Raw genomic sequence first — 23,516 nt, forward strand, 5'->3', positions numbered from 1 at the left:
ATTCCTCTTATTTCTTTTTCTTCTCTGATTGCTCTGGCTAAAACTTCCAAAACTATGTTGAATAATAGTAGTGAGATGGGACAACCTTGTCTTGTTCCTGATCTTAATGGAAATGGTTTCTCTAATTCACCATTGAGGACGATGTTAGCTGTGGGTTTGTTATATATGGCCATTATTATGTTGAGGTAAGTTCTCTCTATGCCTACTTTCTGGAGGGTTTTTATCATAAATGGGTGTTGAATTTTGTCAAAAGCTTTCTCTGCATCTATTGAGATGATCATATGGCTTTTCTCCTTCAATTTGTTAATATGGTGTATCATGTTGATTGATTTGCGTATATTGAAGAATCCTTGTATTCCTGGGATAAACCCCACTTGATCATAATGTATGAATCTTTTAATGTGCTGTTGGATTCTGTTTGCTAGTATTTTGTTAGAGGATTTTTCATCTATGCTCATCAGTGATATTGGCCTGTAGTTTTCTTTCTTTGTGACATCTTTGTCTGGTTTTGGTATCAGAGTGATGGTGGCCTCGTAGAATGAGTTTGGGAGTGTTCCTCCCTCTTCTATATTTTGGAAGAGTTTGAGAAGGATAGGTTTTAGCTCTTCCATAAATGTTTGATGGGATTCGCCTGTGAAGCCACTTGGTCCTGGGCTTTTGTTTGTTGGAAGATTTTTAATCACAGTTTCAATTTCAGTGCTTGTGATTGGTCTGTTTATATTTTCTCTTTCTTCCTGGTTCAGTCTCCGAAGGATGTGCATTTCTAAGAATTTTTCCATTTCTTCCAGGTTGTCCATTTTTATTGGCATATAGTTGCTTGTAGTAATGTGTCATGATCCTTTGTATTTCTGCAGGGTCAGTTATTACTTCTCCTTTTTTATTTCTAATTCTATTGATTTGAGTCTTCTCCTATTTTTTCTTGATAAGTCTGGCGAATGGTTTGTCAATTTTGTTTATCTTCTCAAAGAACCAGCTTTTAGTTTTATTGATCCTTGTTATTGTTTCTTTCATTTCTTTTTCATTTATTTCTGTTTATCAATTTTGTTTATCTTCTCAAAGAACCACCTTTTAGTTTTATTGACCTTTGCTATTGTTTCCTTCTCATTTATTTCTAATCTGATCTTTATGCTTTCCTTACTTCTGCTAACTTTGGGGTTGTTTTTTCTCCTTTCTCTAATTGCTTTGGGTGTAAGATTAGGTTGTTTATTTGAGATGATGTTTCTGCTTTCTTGGGGTAGGATTGTTTTTCTATAAACTTCCCTCTTAGAACTGCTTTTGCTGAATCCCATAGGTTTTGGGTCATCGTGTTTTCATTGTCATTTGTTTCTAGGTATTTTTTTATTTCCTCTTTGATTTCTTCAGTGATCTCTTGGTTATTAAGTAGTGTATTGTTTAACCTCCATGTGTTTGTATTTTTTACAGATTTTTTCCTGTAACTGATATCTAGTCTAATAGCATTGTGGTCAGAAAAGATACTTGATTGATTTCAATTTTCTTGAATTTACCAAGGCTTGACTTGTGACCCAAGATAAATTCTATCCTGGAGAATGTTCCATGAGCACTTGAGAAGAATGTGTATTCTGTTGTTTTTGGATGGAATGTCGTATAAAAATCAATTAAGTCCATGTTGTTTAATGTATCATTTAAAACTTGTCTTTCCTTATTTATTTTCATTTTGGATGATCTGTCCATTGATGAAAGTAGGATGTTAATGTCCCCTGTTATGATTGTATTACTGTCGATATCCCCTTTTATCGCTGTTAGTATTTGCCTTATGTATTGAGGTGCTCCTATGTTGAGTGCATAAATATTTACAATTGTTATATCTTCTTCTTGGATAGTTCTCTTGATCACTACATAGTGTCCTTCTTTGTCTCTTGTAATAGCTTTGTTTTAAAGTCTATTTTGTAGTTATGAGAATTGCTACTCTAGCTTTCTTTTGATTTCCATTTGCATGGAATATCTTTTTCCATCCTCTCACTTTCAGTCTGTATGTATCCCTAGGTCTGAAGTGTGTCTCTTGTAGACAGCATATATATGGGTCTTGTTTTTGTATCCATTCAGCCAGTCTATATCTTTAGGTTAGAGCATTTAATCCATTTACATTTAAGGTTATTATCGATATGTATGTTCCTATTACCATTTTCTTAATTGTTTTGGGTTTGCTTTTGTAGGTCTTTTCCTTCTCTTGTGTCTCCTGCCTAGAGAAGTTCCTTTAGCATTTGTTGTAAAGCTAGTTTGGTGGTGCTGAATTCTCTCAGCTTTTGTTTGTCTGCAAAGCTTTTAATTTATCCATCAAATCTCAATGTGATCCTTGCTGTATAGAGTAATCTTGGTTGAAGGTTTTTCTCTTTCATCATTTTAAATATGTCTTGCCACTCCCTTCTGGCTTGCAGAGTTTCTGATGAAACATCAGCTGTTAACCTTATGGGGATTCCCTTATGTGTTATGTGTTGTTTATCCCTTGCTGCTCTTAATATTTATTCTTTGTATTTAATTATTGATAGTTTGATTAATATGTGTCTTGGCATGTTTCTCTTTGGATTTATCCTGTATGGGACTCTCTGTGCTTCCTGGGCTTGATTAACTATTTCCTTTCCCATATTACGGAAATTTTCTACTATAATCTCTTCCAATATTTTCTCAGTCCTTTTCGTTTTCTCTTCTTCTTCTGGGACCCCTGTAATTCGAATGTTGGTGTGTTTAATATTGTCCCAGAGGTCTCTGAGACTGTCCTCTCTTCTTTTCATCCTTTTTTCTCTATTCTGCTCTGCAGTAGTTATTTCCACTATTTTATCTTCCAGGTCACTTATCCGTTCTTCTGCCTCAGTTATTCTGCTATTGATCTCTTCTAGAGAATTTTTAATTTCATTTATTGTGTTGTTAATCACTGTTTGTTTGCTCTTTAGTTCTTCTAGGTCCTTGTTAAACGTTTCTTGTATTTTCTCCATTCTATTTCCAAGATTTTGGATCATGTTTACTATCATTATTCTGAATTCTTTTTCAGGTAGACTGCTTATTTTCTTTTCATTTGTTTGGTCTGGTGGGTTTTTTCCTTGCTCCTTCATCTGCTGTGTGTTTCTCCGTTTTCTCATTTTGCTTAACTTACTGTGTTGGGGGTCTCTTTTTCACAGGCTGCAGGTTCATAGTTTCCATTGTTTTTGTGTCTGTTCCCAGTGGCTAAGTTTGGTTCACTGTGTTTTGTAGACTTCCTAGTGGAGGGGACTAGTTCCTGTGTTCTGGTGGATGAGGCTGTATCTTGTCTTTCTGGTGGGCAGTTCCACGTCTGGTGGTGTGTTTTAGGGTGTCTGTGGCCTTATTATGATTTTAGGCAGCCTCTGTGCTAATAGATGTGGTGTGTTCCTTTCTTGCTTGTTGTTTGGCATAGTGTCCAGCAGTGTAGCTTGCTGGTCTTTGAGTGGAGCTGGGTCTTGTCATTGAGATGGAGATCTCTGGGAGATTTTTGCTCTCTGATATTACATGGAGCTGGGAGGTCTCTTGTGGACCAGTGTCCTGAACTTGGCTCTCCCAACTCAGTGGCACAGCCCTGATCCCTGGCTGGAGCACCAAGAGCCTGTCCTCCACACAGCCCAGAATAAAAGGGGGAAAAAGAAAGAAAGAAAGAAAGAAAGAAAGAAAGAAAGAAAGAAAGAAAGAAAGAAAGAAAGAAGATAAAATAAAATAAAGTAAAATAAAATAGAGTTATTAAAATAAAAAATAATTATGTAAAAAAAAATTTTTTTAAGTAATGAAAAAAAAGCGGACAGACCAAACCCTAGGACAAATGGTAAAAATAAAGCTATACAGAAAAAATTGCACAAAGAATGATACACATACACACTCACAAAAAGGAGAAAAAGGGGAAAAATATATATATATTGTTGTTCCCAAAGTCCACCTCCTCAATTTGGGATGATTCATTGTCTATTCCGGTATTCCACAGATGCAGGGTACATCAAGTTGATTGTGGAGATTTAATCTGCTGCTCCTGAGGCTGCTGGGAGTGATTTCCATTTCTCTTCTTTGTTCACACAGCTCCTGGGGTTCAGCTTTGGATTTGGCCCCGCCTCTGCGTGTAGGTCACCTGAGGGCGTCTGTTCTTCACTCAGATGGGGTTATAGGAGCCGCTGATTCAGGGGCTCTGGCTCACTCAGGCCGGGCGGAGGGAGGGGTACGCATGCAGAGTGAGCCTGCGGTGGCAGAGGCCAGCGTGTTGTTGCACCAGCCTGAGGCACGTCGTGTGTTCTCCCGGGGAAGTTGTCCCTGGATCCCGGGACCCTGGCAGTAGCGGACTGCGCAGGCTCCCAAGAGGGGAGGTGTGGAGCGTGACCTGTGCTCGCACACAGGCTTCTTGGTGACGGCAGCAGCAGCCTTAGCATCTCATGTCCGTCTCTGGGGTCTGCGCTGATAGCCGCGGCTTGCGCCGGTCTCTGGAGCTCGTTTAGGCGGTGCTCTGAATCCCCTCTCCTTGAGCACCCCAAAACAATTGTCTCTTGCCTCTTTGGTACCTGCAGACTTTCCCCCAGACTACCTCCCGGCTAGCCATGGCACACTAACCCCCTTCAGGCTGTGTTCACGCCGCCAACCCCAGTCCTCTCCCTGGGATCCGACTGAAGCCCGAGCCTCAGCTCCCAGTCCCCGCCCGCCCCGGCGGGTGAGCAGACAAGCCTCTCGGGCTGGTGAGTGCTACCCAGGTACATGGGGAGCTTCTTGCCTTTTGGGAGGTCTGAGGTCTTCTGCCAGCATTCAGTAGGTGTTCTGTAGGAGTTGTTCCACATGTAGATGTATTTCTGATATATTTGTGAGGAGGAAGGAGATCTCCACGTCTTACTCTTCCACCATCTTGAAGCTCCTCCAACCAATTGATTCTTGAAGGTAATGGCCTCATCAAAAGATACTCACTCTTCCCAAACCAAGTGGAATCATTAAAAAATATTACTGAGACAATGGAAAAAATTCAGGGTCCATCTCAGATCATTTCACTATTGGAGTTTGATTATTCAGAAGTGGAAATTTTCCTTGAGAAGGAATATTAACCACTAGTACAATCATCTAACATCATTATATTAGATTAGCTTTCAGGGTAATAAAACCACCTACACCTGTCAATTTAAAAAGGCTACCTTTAGGAACATTTTGAAGTACTTGACATCATCCTTAAATAGAAAATAGGAAGAATTATGAGAATTACAGTTTTGACATCTTTGTTTTACTCTAGCCAGTATGTTTTCTTTCACAAGGTCACAATTCTTGATACTATGAATATTTTATTTTCCTAGTCTAAGCTATTTTGTGATATGCTACATTATTTATTATTTTGAAAATTGTAGAGTTGAATATATTCTTCCTAGACATGTTGTCCAGGCTGTATTTGTTTATTTATTTATTTGCATTTAGCATAATTTGAAGTCTGGTTTAAAGTATTTTTAAAAATTTGTTATTATATGGGAAATTAATATGTTCTATATAGAGAGAGAAATTTGTATATTAACTTAAAATTGAAAGTATATAACACTGTAGTTTATGAGTAGGAAATCCCACTTGTTTGTATGCACAAGTAAATATTTTCATGTTGAAGTCAAATGCATTTGCATGTTCAGAACTCTATTTGCATGGACAAATATGGGCTTCAAGTACCAATAAAATTAACTGACATAAACACATGTACTAATACAACACATTATAGTCCTCAGATTCTTCTCTAGATAAAATACCTAGAAATCAAGAATGAATGAGATCATTAGCTCCACTGTAACCAATTCTTCCCCCTCAAAGTATCTTATTTTAAAATGCCTGGTTCCTCCAAGTAACCTACTGAAATTAGACACAAATAAAAGAAACAAAACCTTGAAAAAATATTTTTGGATGGCAAATGTCACACAAAATATTCACTTTAGCTACAGGATAAGGAAAATAAAATTAATTGCTGTTGTTTGAAGAAAGATTTTTAATTCCAAGAAAGTAATATAGAAACCTATTAAGCAGCTACTGATTTTGGTACTAAATTAATCATAACTACTCCCAGAAAACAAATGTGATTTTTTGGGGAAGCTCTGTTAATTCTCTCAGACCATGGAATTAATATGCAGACTGGAATCCCACCCAGTATTGAGTCTCTACCAGTCTTAATGTTTTAACACTTTGTTGGGTAATTTTTCTCATTTTCTCAGATGTGGCATTTTAGGCATTAACTATAATTGAATATTCAGAAGGACAAAACTGGTTCTTTATTGGGGGATAATTTTTTCAAATGTACCTAAAAATTAAATGTTAGGAAAATGTCTTTCTTCAATCACAACTTTTCCTCAATAATAGTATCTCTCCAAAATTATCTTTAAAATTAAAATTTTAAAATGTCTTTAAAGTAATTGAATCAATTCTAAGGGCTCAAAATGATGATTTTTATTAAGTCCTTGGAAATAGATCAATCAATTCATGTCTAACATATTTCTTTATTATTTTCTAGTAACAATCTCTGAGCTAATGACTTCTCTTAGATTCTCAGTCAGGGATATATAATCATTGAATACATGAATTCAGGAGCCCTCCAAAATAAGCAACTGTGAAACTTAACAAGGCTTATTTGGGCCCACAGCATCATTTTCTTCAAAAACTTTTCTTATTCTTTTAGACTCTAAACAATGGATATATAAATAATTTGTATTAATTCATATGCATTCCCAGATCCCACTTCTATTGCTATTGTTCTCTATAAAATACTAAAAATTACACTAAGCATATCAGATTCATTCACCAAGCAATTACTGTGTCATCCTGAATTAGGTGGCATTCACTGTGCACGGAGGAGGAGAGAGGGGATTGGAAGTCTCAGGACCTGTTTTAAGGACACTGATACCTGGCTGGGAGGAAACATGCACAAAATGACCTATTACTTCCAAAATGGTAAATAAAAATCTTGCATTTTCATCCCAACAAATGTCAAGAACTGATCAGATGTGAAAACACTGGAAACAGTGGACTTGGAAGGCACTTTCATTGTCATGAAGAAGCACAAATTGGCAGAGGAAGAGCAGGTGTTTTAAATGGAAGGGAATGATCTTAGCAAAGTAGTATAGTAGGAATTAAGACACCTGGACAGAAGTCAGAATGCAATCAAAAGCCGGTATAAGCTTGTTAAAAGAGGACTAGACATTGAGAATGTGTAATGCAAAAGAAAAATAGAATCATGCCAGCTTCCCTTCACACCGAGGACCGTCACACAAGGCAGCTTTGTTGGATTGACTAGCCTTTGTAATCACAGTAGGGCCACAACTTTGTTGTGCATCACATTTTTTTCCCATATAATCTCCTGTGTATCCCACTGTTCTAGAAAACTCTATGAGAAGCCATCTTGTCCTCATCCTAGACTTAGAGTCAGAAGGAAAAATAAAGTCAAGCAGCATTTAAATATGCCCATATCAAAATGTCAAGACATGACTCTGATATGTCCCCAAACTGATTTAAAATTAATGTTGGCCCAAGTATAGTAATGACCTTTGTATTCTGAAAAATACCGGAACCTCTGATGACCATGAAAGAGGTGGTGGTCACTGTTTCATTACAAAAGAGGCCAGGTAAAAAGTACTGAGAGATGGAGAAAGTCTGGAAGAGAAATATTTTGGTGCAAACCCAGCTTCCCATTCAAAGAGTTTTACAGTGGCCAGTGGTCTCATCCCCAGGAGCTATTATGGCGACATTTAACTTGTGGCCAGAGTCCCTGCATTTCTGCTGTTCTTTGATTTTTCTACTGGTCCACAACAATGGAAATTCACACATGAAAGGATATTTAGAGTAATTGTGTACAAATATGGGCATTTTCTATTCACGCACTGAAGGACAAGAACCACTTCTGAATACTTGCTTACTATGTCCACCCAGTAAAAAAGTAAGAAACACAAAAGATCTATTAGATCATCTTGTCAACACTTTCTCTCAGACCTCTCAACAGTCCAGGGTGCTGTCAAATGAAACTCTCCACTGTAGCGTGTTTCCAAGGACAAAGGAAAGGAACACCTCTGGAATTTACGTAGATGCCCAGTCAGCTTGTCAGCCCAACAAGGCTCTAAGATTCATTATTAGAATGATGAAAAAACATAATATCCTTGATCATCATATGTCACCTCCCAGTGTTTCTTTCTTCTAGGATTAATAAACACGACATTGAATTCAAGGGGAAAAAATACATTTTTTTACGCATTCATATGCAATGATTCCTTCCCTTGCTATTAATAAGCTGGAAGACTCATCCAGCTGAACTCTCTCACTGTGTGTGTGTGTGTGTGTGTGTGTGTGTGTGTGTGTGTGTGTGTGTGCCTGAACTGGAGGAAAATCTCAGCAGCATCGACATCTCACAAGCCTGCTGCTCTGTCCTAATAAGCCTTAACGGTTTTAACATATATCCTCCATGGCTGGCTTGCTTGAGGCTTATTCCATCATGGAAAAAAAAAAAGTTCAAGTTTATGGCAGAGCTGGATGTTAGAATTGCTTGAAGTGAATAGAGTCTGTTGATCTGTTCAGTGTCATAATCAGAACTCTGGAAATGTTTGGCCAAATCCTTGTGTTCTTCTTAAGAATTAGAAGCTTTTCCTTTCTTTAATAGAAATGAAACAGATCAGGCAGCATATTAAGTAACAACAGGCTGGTGCAAAAAAAACGGAGTCCAGTGGGGTAGCCACACACATATTCCCTTTACTTCTGGGTTGGCAGACATTGGAAGATTTGGAATGTACACCAGAAAGGAATTCCTCCCATCTCTTTCCATGGAGCTAGCTCACTGATGGCAAAGTGATGTTAAAAGTCTTAGGATTCTGGCTCTGGAAAACGCTAAAGGTATCAAAAAACACTCAGAGATTTCCTATCGAATCCAAAATATATAAGCGCTATCCAAGTGCACCCTGTGTCTCAGTCTTGATTAATAATTAGGTAGCTGAAAGTGTTCTCATCTCTAACACGTAATGCTGTGATTGATGGTAAAGCATTTGCAACTTCAGAACTACATCTATGAGGTGTGTTAGGGCCCAAAGCACAATATGGTCTCACCTCTGGCTACATGGCTCAGAAAGCTCTCACTAAAACCCTACACCCAGGGCCCCATCCCCAGAGATTTTGACTTAGTTGGCCTGGCGTGGAGCCAGGCACTGGTTTTCTTATAGCTCTCCAGAAAATTCTAATATGTAGCCAAAGTTAAAAGCTAATGAACAATAGTCTAAATTAACAAGCTGAATCGGAAATGAATTATAGGTATATTGGTATATTACAGAAGTGTGTAACCCCTTGTTAGAGGATTTTCAGAAACTTCTGGAAAGAAATTGTTCTGGCCTAACAGGACTAATGGCTCACTAATCTACTTACTGTCTCCTGTGCATCTCAGATCAGGAGCTCCTTTGCATAAATGTACATGTGAAAGGCAGCCCAGTATAATGGCTAAAAGGATAGCTTTTAAATTGGATTTGAATCTTTAGTCTTATGTAATTTAGTGGTGTGATCTTGGCCAAGCAATTTAGTCCCTCTGTCCCTAGACTTTTCCTCCTGTAAAGTGGTAATAATAGCTCCAGTTGGAAGGATCAAATGTCTCAATGTGAATAAAATACTTACATTGGTATTTTATTCATGGGAAGCTCTGCATAAGTACTGGCTATTACTACCCTTAAGCTGTCATTATGCTTAATGATGAAAAATAATGATGCACAAAAATTCAAATCCAAAGTAGTGAAGTCAGGAACAGGATTCTAAACATAAAGAGTTGGCTTTTTTTTTCTCTACACAGTAGACCTAACCATTCAATGATCTTTACAAATCTTGGGATTCTACACAGAAGTCAGCCACATGAACAATTTTCTTTCATCGAAAATCCTGCATGTTTTTTTGCTAGCATTTGCAAATTTAGGGTCTGTTATAATTGTATGTTTCCTAACAGCATTGTTGCAATAGTATGAAAACTATAGTTTTAAAAACTGTGCTGTATTCCCAGATGTCTGTGTACTTCTATGGCAGTTATGGTGATATTTAGAGGGTAAACATTACGTAAACCTGAAATTTAAATTTCCATTTGTACAGTAACAGACTGACATAATGTGGGTCCAAAATGCTAGTTTAAAATAAACTTTTTTAATTAAGAAGACTTTTGTGTAAGCACAAACTTCACTTAGCTCTTTACTTCATTGCTTTGCAAAATATCATTGGGAAACTATGTTGGTGCATGCCATCAATTCAGCTTAGACACTTATACTCTACTGACTCTAAATTAGTGTTTTGCTTTTAATCCCAAAGGGATATTTTCTCCAGTGGGTCAGAATAAAGTTTTCAGTCACATGAGGCAGCAGAAGAAAATCTTCCTCTGCTTGAAGACCCTGACTTTGTACTGTATAGCAGAAGGTGAAGAGAACTTTGATTTATTTTAACTTTGATGTAATTAGATTTTGACTTAATTACTTTCCCTCCCAGGGAACAGTATTTTTTTTTATGTCAGAAATTCCTTTTCCCTCAAGGAAGGTGCTTAATTTTTAGAGTGAGGGACTGCAAACTTTTTCTGTGAAGGGCCATGTGTAAATATTTTAGGTCGTGTGTTCTCCATGGAAAGTAGTCAGTTCTGTTGTTGTAGCAAGAAAGTGTCCATAGACAACACATTAACAAATGAACATGTCTGATGTGGTGGGTCCCAAAAAATATCCAGGTCCTAATCCCTATAATCTGTGAATGTAAATTAATATGGCAAAAGGGACTTTGCAGGCTTGATTAAATCAAGGATCTTGAAAAGGGGGATTACCTGGATTATATGGTTGGGCTTTAAATGTAATCACAAGTGTCCTTATAAGAAGGAAACAGAAGGACATTTAACCACAGAGAAAGCAGAAGGCAATGTGACAACTGAAGCTAGATGCTACAGTGCTGACTTTGAAGATGGAGAAAGGGACCACAAGCCAAGGAATCCAGGGCATGTAACTCTAGGAGCTGGAAAAGGCAAAGAAAAGGATTTTCCCCTAGAGACTCCAGAGGGAGCATGGCCCTGCCAACACTTTAATTTCATCCCAGTGAAACTGATTTCAGACTTCTCACCTCCAATACTGGAAGAGGATAAACGTATGCTGTTTTAAGTCACCAAATTTGTGACTTAGAAAATAATACAACTGAATTCCAATAAAATTTTATTTATGAAAACAAGAGGCAGGCCAGATTTGGCCAGTAGGTGGTAGTTTGCCAACCCTTGTTCTTTGGATATGCCTTACACCACTTATCCCACTACACTCTGCAGGTCTCTATTTGAGTACCTGCTTTCCCCAAATTGAATCTCTTCAAAAGGGGCCATGGGTCTGGATTTTAATTCTAGTTCTTTCCTTACTAGCAGTGTGACCTAGTCACTAACCTCACTGTGCCTCTGTTCCTATGTTTGCAGGGTGGTTGTCTGGAATAAATCAGACAATGCGTGGAAAACCCTTATATAGGAATGCTTGACACAGTGATCAATAGAAGCCACTTTGCCCACATCCATACTCCAGTATCATTTTACTCTCTTCTGTTTCATTCTTCCTTAGCCCTTACCTACCATGCTGTAAAATTTGCTTATTTACTATATTTAATGTTTGCTGTCTGGATCCCCACATTAGAATAAAAGTTCTTAGAAGGGCAGGCACAGAAAAGTTACTGAATATTTATTGAATGAATTAAAGTGCATTGAATAAATGACCTATCAATTCCTTAAAAAGTGAAAAACTTTCTTCCACCATCTGAGAGTAGTACCACTAGACAAGAGTACAAGTCCCATTTAGTAAAGGTATCTAGATATCAAAGCAGTCTGAGAAATACATTCCAGATGGAGACAGATAATTTAGATAACCAGGATGAAGAAAACACAAGTGGCTTCCAACTGCATCTCCTACAGGTTTCCCCATGCACTGGGACACAAGATTTCCTGCTTGTAAACATAGCTTCTTTTACACTGTCTTCTTTCCCTCAGACATTTTAGAATGGAAAGAACCTGTAGTGTCCTTGGAGGGTGAGGTTTCTCACCTCTGGCCACAATTTCCTGGAAGCTAAGGGGAAAGTATATTCCTTTCTGGAAATAATTAATTAGAAAAAAAATTAGAATTTTGATAAGGTATTTACTATTATTGGAATCAGTTCCTTTCATTGAAGAGGATATTACTAGAATGTGTTCCAATCTTGTTTTTGTCTTAATTGAATACCACTGAATGATGGCAGTAAATGAGAAAACTGATGAATCGTTGTGAAGGGTATCAGAATTTAAAAAACAGGGTCTAGTTTCATGCTTTCCCAACAATCAGCCTTATGATTAGACATGTGTCCTCTCTGGACCTGCATCTCTACATTTCTTAAAAGGAGTACAGACACTATAAAACTCTTAGAGGAAAACATAAGCAAATACTCTATGACATAAACCACAGCAAGATCCTTTTTGACCCACCTCCTAGAGAAATGGAAATAAAAACAAAAATAAACAAATGGGACCTAATGAAATTTAAAAGCTTTTGCACAGCGAAGGAAACCAGAAACAAGAAGAAAAGACAACCCTCAGAATGGGAGAAAATATTTGCTAATGAAGCAAATGACAAAGATTTAATCTCCAGGATTTACAAGCATCTCATGCAGCTCAATATCAAAAGACAAAAAACCCAATCCAAAAATGGGCAGAAGACCTAAATAGACATTTCTCCAAAGATGATATACAGATTGCCAACAAACACATGAAAGGATGCTCAACATCACCAATCATTAGAGAAATGCAAATCAAAACTACAGTGAGGTATCACCTCACACCAGTCAGAATGGCTGTCATCAAAAAATCTACAAACAACGTTCATTGCAGCTCTGTTTATGGTAGCCAGGACATGGAAGCAACCTAAGTGTCCATCGACAGATGAATGGAGTGGATGGACCTGGAGTCTGTCATGCAGAGTGAAGTAAGTCAGAAGAAAAACAAATACCATATGCTAACACATATATATGGAATCTAAAAAACAAAAACAAAAACATGGTTCTGAAGACCCTAGGGACAGGACAGGAATAAAGACGCAGACATAGAGAATGGACTTGAGAACATGGGGAGGGGGAAGGGTAACCTGGGAAGAAGTGAGAGAGTGGCAGGGTTTTATATATACTACCAAATGTAAAATAGATAGCTAGTGGGAAGCAGCTGCATGGCACAGGGAGATCAGCTCGGTGCTTTGTGACCACCTAGAGGAGTGGGATAGGGAGGGTGGGAGGGAAATGCAAGAGGGAGGAGATATGGGGATATATGTATATGTATAGCTGATTCACTTTGTTATAAAGCAGAAACTAACACACCATTGTAAAGCAATTGAACTCCAATAAAGATGTTAAAAACAACAAAAGGAGTAGCTGCACTACTAGGTATAGTTTTAAAGCACTTTCCAGCTGAATAATTTTTTTTCTTTTCCATAGCTTTATTACAGGATATTGAATATAGTTTCCTGTGCTATACAGTAGAATCTTGTTGTTTATCCATTGTGTATATAATAGTTTGCATCTACTAATCCCAAACTCCCAATCTTTCCCTCACCCACACGCCCCCCCCTTGGTGACCACAAGTCTGTTCTCTATGCCTGTGAGTCTTTTTCTGTTTTGTAAATAAGTCCATTTGTGTCATATTTTAGATTCCACATATAAGTGGTATCATACGGTATTTGTCTTTCTTTTTCTGATTTTCTTCACTTAGTATGATAATCTCTATGTCCATCCATGTAGCTACAAATGGCATTACTTCATTCTTTTTTATGGCTGAGTACTATTCCTTTGTATATATGTATCACATCTTCTTTATCTATTCATCTGTTGATGGACATTTAGGTTGTTTCCCGGTCTTGGCTATTGTGAATAGCAGTTCAATAATTTTTGAAAGTACAATAAATTTAATGTTATATTCCTTATACTGCCTGATCTACATAAACATAACACAGAGAAAACATTATAGAAAGTATCCTGTCCTCATGGGGATTTTTAAAATAGTACAAACCCCTAATGTTTCAACAAGGATTTGAAATTTTCAAAGTATTATCATTCTCTCTCATGTTATCCTAAATTCACATGGTATTAAGTGGAACAAAGTAATAGTCACCATAAAAAGTAAGGACCACATGTCTAGAAATAAGTAAAAGAGACTATAAACTAGAGATTACTGTTAACAGCAGTTTGCTGAATGTGAAATATTTTAAAAACTACTTACTTTATTGACTACATTATTAAAAGAAAGGAAAAAGAATACTAAGATCTAAAAGTGAGATCTAAAATATTTTGTGCATTATAGAAATATACACGTGTGATTTCTAAATCACTACTGCTTACACACACACACACACACACACACACACACACACACACACACATTATCAAACAACAAAGGAATGGAGGAACCAGCTACACTATAAACTGAGCCACATTGTGCATTTAAAATCTCTTGGCCCTTCCTGCTTCAAGAGCACAAAGTGTGACTCATTCCACACTTAGTTCCATGGAAGAAAATCATAACTGCCAACCAAGTTCAGTTTTGTACCTATTTAACTCTTATTCATCTTTTAAAGCTCAGCCCAAGTGACGTTTCCACTGGGAAGATTTCCCTGAAGTCCCCATCTGCCATCTAGCCTATGACTGCCCTGCTTACATTCTCACCAACCACCTTCCATTAGAGATGTCCATTAATGGTACTCTGTGTCCATTTGTTCAACTGTTTCCTCTTCTGACCCTTCACCAGGACAAGTCTCTGCTCCTGCTTTATTCCCATCTTTCAGCATGGTGCTTGAATGTGTTAAGCACTTAGCATATGTTCATGGAAAGAATGAAAATGACAAATCTCCATACATTCAAACTTAGGGTAAAAGTTTTTTCTAATTAATTATCTAGGAGACAATAGTTTGCCATTTAAAAACTAAATAAAGGCTTCTGGATATGATGATCATTCAAGCAAAAGCATTAACAGAGGGCTTCCAGAAAGTTCAATAAAGTGTTCTCATAACCCCTGAAATAACAAAAGGAATTGGATATGAATTCTTTATAGACTGCATTTAGAAGGCAACGCTGTAAAATAGAATTTAAACACTACTTTTAAAATCCCTTTTACAGACTAGAGTAAAATTTAATCAGGAATTGCTGCTTAATTCAGAGTGTTTATCTATTGTTTGTATGAGTAAAAACTGGAAGCAATCTAACAGCTCAAAAATAATGAAATGATTTCAAATCACCTACAAAATCATTACATGAGAGCAAACTATGTAGTCATTGAAACAGCATTACGGAAGTGTGATAATTTACATGGGAAAATAATAACTTAAAACATACCAACTCCAACAACATGCATAGAGTGTTCTTACTTAAACATGTATGTATGCAAATATATGTATATTTATACAAACACACATATTCTAATGCAAGACACAGTAATAGTGGTTTTTGTGTTGTAGAATTCAGGCTGTATCGTGGTGCATATGTGTGTATGATTTTTCTAGTGTTTTGCATTTGTTCCATAATGAACACTTATTAATTTTGGCATCAGAAGTAAATTATTTCAGTACGGTGCCAAAAGGTCTATGATTTGAGGCATTCCCTCGGCCTCTGTCCTCAGGCTAAACTAAAAATGTGGAGGATGTTTGTATTGGCAGATTGGGATCTGAACTGTGCACAAAAAGGTAGGAAAAGGTAGAAAGAGTGTTGATCCAAATGTCTTTGTGGCAAAGGGATAAACTGTGGTATGAGACATGACTTCAAAGTTAATTACATAATTATTAGCCTAAAGAAGCAAAAGGTCAAAGTTAAATAGTTTTAGAGATAAAGCTCGAAAGACTCATTAAAAGGAAATGAACACAGGAAGTTCCAGAGCTAAACCACGAGTTCCTTGTTCTTATGGCTGAAAAGGTCATCTTCTGATCATTTTAACTCATGTTTCTCCATCCAAGATGGTGAGGAAGAAAAGTCAGTTACCGCCTCCCAAAGAGAAGTAGGAAAGGTAATGTTGGAGTAAAGAGTTTTAAAATTGACTAACGTTTCCTACTCAGATTTAGTGAAAATGTTCAGTTTTCAAAATTGAAGAAACAAAGGTAGAATGCATAAGAATTTGAGACTGCTTGAAAAGGAGAGTGCTATCAAAACCACACTGAATCCTCTGGCTGCATGAAGAATAGTAGTGACAATAGCAAAAATTAATAATGATAGTACTTTTAAAAGACAGAGAGACAGAAGTGTCAAAGGCAGAGGTCATTTCAAGAGAAGAAATGATGAATGTGGTTTGGTTTGGATTGATTAAGAATGACCATAAGGAAATATCTAAAAGGCACCTTAAAGTTAGAGTTTAGAGGAGATATTAGAGCAGGAAGCTAGCCACACCTACCTGATCACTCAAGCAATGAACATGAAGAGAAAAAGTGTGGAAAAGAAGAGGGTCAAGGACAGACTGACCTGAACTTCGGCATACTCTTGAAAACGAATGGATCAAAGACTGGGGAAGCTTCAGAGAGCTTTTAGAGACAGAAATGAGGGAAGATAATTTTAGAGAATATAGAGCTGGTTTGGAAAAGAAGAGAAGCTTTTGAAAAAAGTAAACATAAAATGAAGAAAACTATTTTGGAAAAACAATGAGGACACACGTAAGAGATACAGCACAAGTTTGTAGAGATCAAATCAAGATAGCTTTAAGATAGTTCCTGGCAAACATTGAAACCCACAAAAAAGGAGCAGATAAAAATTTTTTTGAGGTTGAAGGATTATCCAGGACCAAATATTGGTAAATGAGGAGCAGTAAAATGTCAAGGAAGTTACATGATATTTTAGAAAAAGCAAGCAAATAAACTTAAATTCAAATACTGACCTGGGTGGCCTTGGACCCCTAATCTTTTTGAGTCTCATGTTTCTTTCATGTATTATAAAATAGGGAGGACTGTAGTCATTTCATACATTTGTCTTGAAAGGTTAATGGAATAAAAATACTTAAAGTCCAAAACATGCTGTAGGACACATGTTATTATTCAATAAATGATTCTTCTCTTTGAAGATATAGGTACTACTGTCAGATTAATCACAGATAAGGAAATTGATTAAAACATCCAATGCTTGTTCATTCATCCACCCAACAGATACTTACTGAGAACATACTCATTATGTGGCAAAGTATGGTCAATTAGACAAAAAAGGCAATGACCCTACACAGCTTCTGGTGTGTAAAGGCAGATAATAAATAAGTAAAGACAAATATCATGTAGAGATAAGTACAGTTTGGAGAAATAGAATAGGGTGGGTTTCTAGAGTGTGTCCTGGTGGCTAGTTTAGATTGGATTGTCGGGAATGCTTCTCCAAAGAGTTATAGGAAGAAGGAAACAACCAGCCATGAAGAAGGAATCAAACAGCCATATGAAGATTAAGAGGAAGGTTACTCCAAGCAGGGTCAACAGCCAGATTAAAGGCTCGAGAAAAGTGATTAGACTGGCATGTTCAAGGAACCCAGAAAATGACTAGTTCAGGTAAGAGTGCCCAATGGATGAGGAGAAAAATGGTATCAGGTGAGAGAAGTCAGAAAGTCTGGATCATGTAAGCTTGGTAAGCCAGACAAAGAAGTATAGGCTTTAATCCCTGTGAAATGGGACATCACTGGAGTACTATAAGCAGTCCGGTATAATAATTTGACTTGGCTTTTCAAAAGATCACTATGGCTACTGGGTGAAAAATGGACTATTAATGGGCAAAAGTAAAAGCAAGAGCCAAATCAGGAGGCCATTGTGATCATATTCAGAGCAATGAAAGCTACTTGAACAAAAGATGGCAGAAGGAAGGATGAAGAGGAATAGATAAACTGAAGATATGTCTTTGGGTTAAACTTGTGAGAAAAAGAAGAGAGTCAAAGGTAACACTTGGATTACTGTTGGATAAAAGTGGGTGCATACATATGTGCCAGTTAAAGCGATCAGAAAGCCGAAGGTTGGGGGTACAAAGGAGAGGGTGGATGGGAAGAGAGAAGATTGTTAAGTAATAGTTGGATAAATACAACTTGAAAATTTGGGGGGAAATTTAGAAATGGTCAGCAATTTACATATAATTTCAAACCAGAGGATTAGATGAGATCTCTGGGGCACTGTGTGTAGAAAGAAGAGAAACAAGATCCTAGTATCCCCCATGGGACATGCCGACATTTTAAGGTCACACAAGAAAGGAGGAGTCTGTGAAGGAGATGAGGAAGAGAACAGAAAAGGAGAAGGAAGCTCATAAAAATGTGGAGTCAAGCAAATCAAGAGAGGAAGATGTTTCCAAAAGGAAGAAGTGGTCACTCTTGTCCAATGTTAGAAGTAAAGTACCTAAAATAATTTTTTTTTTAAAGTGGGTCCATTGAAAGTGGCAACATGGAAGTCAGGGGTGACCTTGATAAGAATGGTCTCTGTAGAAGTTAGGGACTGAAGCCCAAACAGAATTTTTTGTTCTTTCATCATACATTCACATACTAAGCATTCGCCATTGTATTAAATGCCATCAAAAGAGTAAGTGAAAATATTGTATTATTTTCTTTACGCAATTAACTAAGCATGTATAATTGTGCTTAATGTTTTAAAATGTGACTGTTTATCTAAGTGTTTTTTCTTTTCTTCTTTTTTTCTTTTACCTCTCACTCACTACCAGCTCTCCTCTGCCATAAAATAATTCACAGTGTATCTCAGTAGTTATCTGTCTTTATCTTTTCTGTGCCTATATAATCCTATTTATGCACATAGATGTATCCGTGTATACAGAAATATACAGGACTTTTTTCTTTGAATTGTTTTACCTAGAAAGAATCCTACCATAAATATGTTCTGAATCTTGCTCTTTACCCAACATCTCACGGACACCCCGAGTCAACTGGTATAGATCAAATATGTTATTTTTTAATGCATAATATTCCAGATGTAGATTTGCCATAATTAATTTAACCATTCCCTTACTGATGGACATTAACTTTGTTTTCAGTCAAACAAATGTATAATTTACTATTATTCACTCTTCCAGAATCGTATTATAAAAATAGGCAGGCAGCATAGTAGATACCTGAAAAAGTGTTATTTGAATGAATAAAGGAAAATATTAATACAACCACAGTTTATAAGTTGTTTTCACTTTCATTTCTCAAGCATCTACCTTTGACAGGTAATGATGATTAATAGTGGCAAAAATGCTCCAATACCATTTTATTGTAACTCCCTTTGTTTAAATTTTCAAGTCTTTTCCACCTTTTTAGTTCGAAAAACTATTCCTCAACATTTACATGTGATCACAACTTTCATATATCTCTAATTCTTTGATTAGGATAGAATCTTAATATGAATTTACCTGGCTAGGAGTCAGAAACGTTTTAAGAAATCTTGATAAGTAGTGAGACATTTCTTTCCAGAAAAGTGGACATTTTTATCTCCCCAGAGTATATGCGAGTGCCAAAGTCACTGCATATTCGCATAAGTACTCATTTGAACATTATCTGAAGCAATTACGCAGCCAAGAAGGGAAGAAGACTCATAACCTTAACAGAGCCCTGGCTGTGAAGTGCCAGAGCCGATTTGAATAAAGCCATCAGGAACATACTGGCTAGGATTCTTCTGACCTATTTTTGTGTTGACATGGTTACTTTTAATCAATAAATGTCCAGAAAAGTAACCAAGACACTTGTGCCATAGTTCATTGGATGGCAACAAATTCTTGTTGAATAAATTAATTTTTGTCCAAATTAAGAGTCTTTCCCATTTCCCAGCACATTTCCAATCTGCAGCAAGCATTTCCTTTCTAAGCACTTATAGACTAAAATAATGTATGTGAACTTCAGTTGGAAACCAAATTTTCGAGTGTTAATTTATAACCTCTTGCATCCAGGAGAAAGACAGTTTTGATTCCTACTCATCACTATCCTACGGCCTTTTTGCTTAAAAGGCATTCGTTTTGTTTTCCATCCTTATACCCTCTACCCTAACCAAAATAGAGTTTTTCCTCCATGTCTGTGAAAGTCTGTAAAGAAAGCATGGTTATGTGTCTTCCCTGGATGTTGGACTCAGAATAAGTTTTCAGCTGCTAAATCTCCTTAAAAGATAGCACGCTAGATGAACTCTGCAGGAAAGTTTATGTTTTAAAGAGTGTTGTGTGGAATTAACAGGCAGTTTATTCAGAGGGCAAGATAAATGGCATTGAGTTAGGCATTTTGAACTCTCTGATCATTTTGCAGACTGTCCTTTTAAACTTAGGAAATCTGGAAGCTTTTCTTTCCTGTGGCAAATAATATTATGCTTAAAGAAAACAGAGAGCATATTTGCATATGTAACATGATTCCTTAGTTGAAGCAGTTATTTAATAATCACAGTCTGATTTTAGACAATTTCTGTTTTTTGAGAAAATGCAATTCAGAGATCGTCAGAGCATTTAGCTCAGGGGTAAACCTTAGAATATTGCAGTTAGCTAGACCAGTTGTAAAATCATGAGGGGATAAACATAATCGTGTTCGAGACAAGCCTACTACTCAGACATAAGGTGACTTTTACATCAATAGATGACATAATGATAGGTCTCATTTAAAAAGAGTAATAACTTACTGAAAGCCACGTGTATTTCTGCTATATTATTTGCATTGTACTAATTTAATCTTACCCATTAATTGATGGTGCTGACATTTTAGCCAGTCTGAGCACAGGAAACAGGTGATGTATGTATGATCTAAATGCATCACATCAAAATGACTTCTTGAGTTGTATTCAGAGGAGTTGAAATAATTTATTATTATCCACTATTCCAGAATCATATTATAACAGGCAGGCAGCATAAGTAGATACCTGAAGAATTTTATTTGAATGAATAAAGGAAACTATTAATATACCAACAGTTTATAAGTTGTTTTCATTTCCATTTCTCAAGCATCCATCTTTGACAGGTAATGAACTAGACTTTAAAGATGCCAAAATGGATGATACAGTACCTCTTTTCTAGGAACTAAATTAATTCTAAACTCTGTGATACAAGAATAGCAAGTATTATTAAGCTATTTTCACAAGGGCTGAAAAGAGGTTGACTGTGATTAAATGAATTGTCCAAGTCACAGAATACTAAGTGGGGATCTTAGGACCAATATCCAAGCACTGAAACTAGGTCCAGTATGCTTTGCACCATCTCTTTCTTATAGTCTTCCAAGTGACTGTCTCTTTTTATGATGCCAGCCCCATCTGACTTCGTCACAAGCTTAAAATAGCTTTTCCAAGTGTTCTTTCCAATTCATTAGTGATTTGTCCATTTATCCATTTATATGCATGCATATGTGTTTATGTGTGTGTGCCATGTATATACATATCTATGAATCCAATTCTGTACGATCCTAATACAATGCCTGGAGAGTGAAAAATTCTGCTACCTGTGTGTTTGGTCTACTTGAAAACAAATAATCAGATTGACCATATTTTGCATTAAATATGCAAGTTCTTTTGGCGAATATATGTAGCCTAGCTGGTAACTCTAAGCTACATAATAAGACTTTTTTTTTGATAAGGACATCTACATCCAAATGGCAATTCCTTTTAAAGAAGTTGCAACCAAAGGCTATATCATTGCATGCCATGAGTAATGCCATTACTCAAAATATTGTTAATAAATGTTTTATTTCTAGTTTTTCTCATCTTATCTTACACTTTGTAATTTGTCTTGATGTTTTCAAAGTCCTTTTTTTTTTTTTTAGTAATTATCTCATTTAGTCCTGACCATAATTTTTTCAGATAAGTTTGGGGTAGACATAATTTTCCATTTTGAAAAACTAAGAAATTAAGGATTGGAGAATTTAAGTGACTTGCCTAAGATCACAAATCTTATAAAAGAGCACAAACAATGATTTTTGAGGGGTTTTTTAACTGCAATTTGAAGACATTATATCATAAAAATGAAAAGGATAAGCTTTAGAACAAGGACAGACTTGTGCTGAAATCTACTTCTCCTTCTTACCAGCTATTTATTCTCTGTAGTTTTTTCACCTGAAAGATGAAGATAACAGTACAACTTCACAAAACTGTTGTTAAGACTTGGATGAGAAAATACATAGATCCTGGCTTATGACCAGCATTAAATAAACAGTAGATTTCATAAATTATGAAAGTGAGATGCTTTTTGCATTAAACCACCCTAAAATGAGTCTCAGTGCTTTATAATCACACTATATTTTTGTCACCAAACTCACCTTACTCACTATTTGGAATAAAATATTTTTGGCTGTTTCAGAAATTAAATCCATTGTCCAAATTATAAACATAACAATAACATCATCGATGATGACATTTAAAAACAAGACATTGAAAGATCCAAAGGACTACAATGCATTGATTATTTATATTTCATTATACTGAGAGGATGTGAGGAATTATTTTTTAACACTTTTAAAATTTTCTGCTTCTTTTATTGAATCTTTTTTATTACTTTCACATGTAACCATATTAGAATAAAAATAAGCTATTTCACAATCTTTAAAACTAGAGAGTGTTTGTGGTTCTAAGTAAGAGCACTTTATGGCTATAATTTAAAAAGAGATAGGGTCTTCCCTGGTGGCGCAGTGGTTGCGAGTCCGCCTGCCGATGCAGAGCACACGGGTTCGTGCCCCGGTCCGGGAAGATCCCACATGCCGCGGAGCCTGAGCGTCCGGAGCCTGTGCTCCGCAAAGGGAGAGGCCACAACAGTGAGAGGCCCGCATACCGAAAAAAAAAAAAAAAAAAAGAGATAAACTTGAAATTATTTCACTGTACCTTGTCATATCATAGGATTATCTCTATTAGCTATATCACTTTATTCAAGTGTTTAACCGCTTACAACCTGGCCTTGGTAATTCTCTGTGCATTTTCTAATTCACTAGACTCAAGCACCCAAATACTAACACCATGGATCAATTTTCCTTTGCACCTCCCATTGCTCCTGGCACACCACCATTAGTTGCTCAATAAACACATGGTGAGATTATATAGGAAGGTTAATTTTAAATGTATTGGATAAATGCCAGATGGCATATAAACAAAAGCAAAAGATCCCCATCATCCAATTAACACATACAGTTAAGACTGACTTCCACTATAAAACTCATAAGTTCAATGCAAAAACTGTGTCCTTTTGTAATGAAGGACAGAATTTAAAATAAACAGAGGAAGTTTGTCAGCATGTCCAAAATCTGTATAAAATAATTGTACATTGGCTGAGAGCTTAGATCATCTCAGATAATTATGGCAGGTTTACAAACCCAGAGCACAAGAGAAATCTGATGTTGTATAAGCAGAAATTTTTAGAAAGAAAATGTAAAATACAACAGGAAGTTTCAACCCACTTGCACTGAAGCTGTGATCCCATGTCACGAAAATACACAAAGAAAGAATTATCAAAAACTATGGAAGATGAAGAATGATATGGGGTTGATTTCCTTTTAAGCCACTTTCTTTTTTTCTTTTTTTTTTTTTTTTTTTTTGCGGTACGCGGGCCTCTCACTGTTGTGGCCTCTCCCGTTGCGGAGCACAGGCTCCGGACGCGCAGGCTCA

Source organism: Physeter macrocephalus, chromosome 1 (genome assembly GCF_002837175.3).
Source record: "Physeter macrocephalus isolate SW-GA chromosome 1, ASM283717v5, whole genome shotgun sequence".
NCBI lineage: Eukaryota > Metazoa > Chordata > Mammalia > Artiodactyla > Physeteridae > Physeter > Physeter macrocephalus.